We start from the raw sequence: 3,303 nt of genomic DNA on the forward strand, positions 1-3,303 counted from the left end.
GGCCAGGAGCAGAATGTTATGGTTTGTGTCTAGATGTACCCCAAAGCCTTGTGTAATCATAGATGGCTTTTTCAGAAATGGCTGAATCTAGAGTGTGTGATGCTGGGGAAAAGGGTATGTGATTACTAAAGCATTACACATATTGGTTTGGAACGCCCCTAATCCCAGTAGTGTGGATAAGACAAAGGGGCAGAAAAACATTGTTAAGGTTCTCTTGTTGCTTCGCTACCTTTTGGCCACCATAAAATGTTTCTCCTCAGCCAAGCCACTTTGACTTAGAGCCAGCTGATTATAGAGAGAAACCTCTGTGAACTGTACGTCAAGTTAACTTTTTCTCCTTTATCTTGGGTGTTGGGTTTGTTTTTTGTTTTTTGTTTTTTGTTTTTTTTCTCTCAGCAATGAGAAAAGTAACTATGACATCCATTCTTGCTAATGCTCAAGTCAAAATATTGGATATTTCCTCAAGGTTTGTTACACTTCTGTTGCGCCTAAGTTCAGTCCATCCAATAAGGAAATCTTACTGACTCTACCTTCAGGAGCTATCCCAAATCAATCAAACACTGCTCATCATATTTCCCACTACACATGAGTCCAAGATAACACTATTTTCACATGATTGCTGCAAAACCTTCCTGGGTGTCTTGCTTCTGCCACCAGTCCCCACAGCTTACTCTCTTACACAGAGTCCTTCAGAGTTACTCCCCGTCTTGAAAAATCTACTCTCTCCCCATTCCTAAGTAAAAACAGAAACCAGAGCCATGATCTGCTTTCATTATCTTTCTGACCTGCTCTCCTATTTTTTTTTCTACTCATCTGTTCCTCTCTCCCACACTGACCTCCCAGAATATACCTGCATCAGGTATATATGCTCTTTTCCCCATGACCTCAGTTAACTTTCAGATTTTGCTCACATCTCACCTTTCAGATGATTTCTTCCCTAGCCACTCTGTTGAAACCTGTGTACACTCTTACACTTTCCCAATCCACACTTGTATTTCTCTTTAGCACTGAGATGTACACAAATCCTATATATTTTACTAATTTATCTCATTTTTGACAAATCAGATTGTAAGCTGCATGTATGCATGTGCTTCTCTGTGTTCCTCAGTGCTGTGTGCCCAGCATCTAGAACAAGTGTGTGTGTGTGTGTGTGTGTGTGTGTGCGCATGCGTGTGTGTGTATACACAAAAATACTTGCTTGGTGAATGAATCTAGGACAATATTAGTAAAATATCTGAGTAGAACATATTTTGGTCTTTTTATTGTTGCTGTACTACAAGTTCAAAGTTATCTTTTTATTTTTGAACAAAATAAAAATCAACACTTCATCTTATATGCATAGCACTTTAATTTATGTGCCTATCTTTTAAGTTTTACTTCCATCAAATAATACAGTTAGGACTCCTATTTTTAAAGGTTTTTGTAGAAGGATATTTTGTGATTCTCTCAGTTACTTCAATGCTCAACTGTCTTGGTCCAAACCTTTTCTTATTCCTGATCCTCCAAGATCACTGGGTCTCTGTTTGCATTCATTTCTTCATGTTGGTCTTTGATGAGAATGGGTAGCATTAGCACTTTCATGAGGACTGAGTCACCCAGGTTCCCAGAGTCTTCTGCAAGGTTAGATTTGCCAGTTCTTTAAACAGCAACTTTGTTGTTCTTCTGTCAATAGTTCTCAGCATCTGTATCCTTTTTAGTGAGAAATTCTTTCCTGGGTGTAAGCTTTGACAAAGACCATTTATTTCAGTGAGATAAAGAGAGAGAAACACACAAAACCCCAAAGGAGATTTTTTTTTACTTAATTTTTTTGTTACTCTTAATGTATGCAGCATAATGACATTCATCATTGGAAATGTGTATCTTTACATAATCCATCTTGGTTCTTATTTTTCCCCCTTCCCCTGCCCTCCCTTCAACCCTCCACCCCTCCCTGTCTACAAAGACTTTGTTTCCATTTTCTTATATTAATTCCATTCCCTTCTCTCTGCTCCCCTACCCCTCCCATTTCCCCTTCCCCTTTGTCCCTCTTCTTCTTATTTCCCGTTATCTATTATACCTTTTAGTCCTTATTTACACTTTCACTTTCTCACACTAGAGAAACTATTCTGTATTTACACATGTGTGTCCTCTTTACAACTCTTAAGACTATGGCCTCAATGTGCATTCATTTAGCTATAAATATCTCTAATTTCTAATTTTTTTATGGGTGAGTAATACTACAATTTATTTTTTAAAAACTATATATATATATATATATAGGATCAAACACAGGTCCTTGTGCTTGGGAAGGATGTGGTGGCACCACTGAGCTAAATCCCTGGCCCCTGAAATACATTTTCTTTATCCAGTCTCCCATTGATGGGCAACTGGGCTGCTTCCAAGTTTTAACTATTACAAATTGCACTGCTATGAACATAGATGCATGCATATCAGTGAGGTATGATACTTTTAAATCTTTAGGGAAGATGCCCATCAGGGGAATAGCTGGCTCAAATGGGACCACCAATCCTAGCTCTTTGAGGCATCTCCATACGCATTTCCACAGTGGTTGCAGCAGTCTACACTCCCACCAGCAGTGGAGAAGCATTCCTCTTTCCCCACAGCCTCACCAGCCTTTGTTTTTTATTGATTTCATGATAGCAGCTATTCTTTCTCTGGTGAGGTGAATCTCAGTGTTGTTCTTATTTGCATTTGTTGAATGACCAGTGATGTTGAACATTTTTTCATATGTTTGTTTGTTATTTCTACTTTTTTGTCAGAAATGTCTGTTCACTTCAAATGTCCATTTTTGGATTGGGTCTTTAAATTTGAGAAGTCTGACTTTTTTAAGTTCTTTATATATTCTAGATAGTCGCCCTTTGTCTGAGGAACAGCTGGTGAAAATCTTTTCTCACATTGTGGGTTGTCTCTTCACATTGTTGCTCATTTCTCTTGCTGTGCAGAAGCTTTTTAATAAGACATTCCACTTGTTTATTTGTGGTAGCTCACGGGCAACTGAAGTTTTCTTCATAAAATCCCAAAGGAGATTCTTTCATCACCCATCCTTATTTGCAATAACAAAAATATCTTACAATTAACACAATAAATAAAGTTGGTAAATAAATTTTGATCAATTAGTAATAATATATAACAGTCATACCAAAACTATACATACACATCATATAGGAGAGTCATCAAAGATACAGTTAATGTTTAAATTTTCAAAAACTTACTACAGTAAAGGAGACATTGCCAAAAATGATGGGTTAAGTGTGTTGAAGCTAGGGGAATTTTGAGGGAATTAATGACATGTATACTTTAATG

Source organism: Fukomys damarensis, unplaced genomic scaffold, assembly GCF_012274545.1.
Source record: "Fukomys damarensis isolate Sample0158 unplaced genomic scaffold, DMR_v1.0_HiC HiC_scaffold_4, whole genome shotgun sequence".
Lineage (NCBI taxonomy): Eukaryota > Metazoa > Chordata > Mammalia > Rodentia > Bathyergidae > Fukomys > Fukomys damarensis.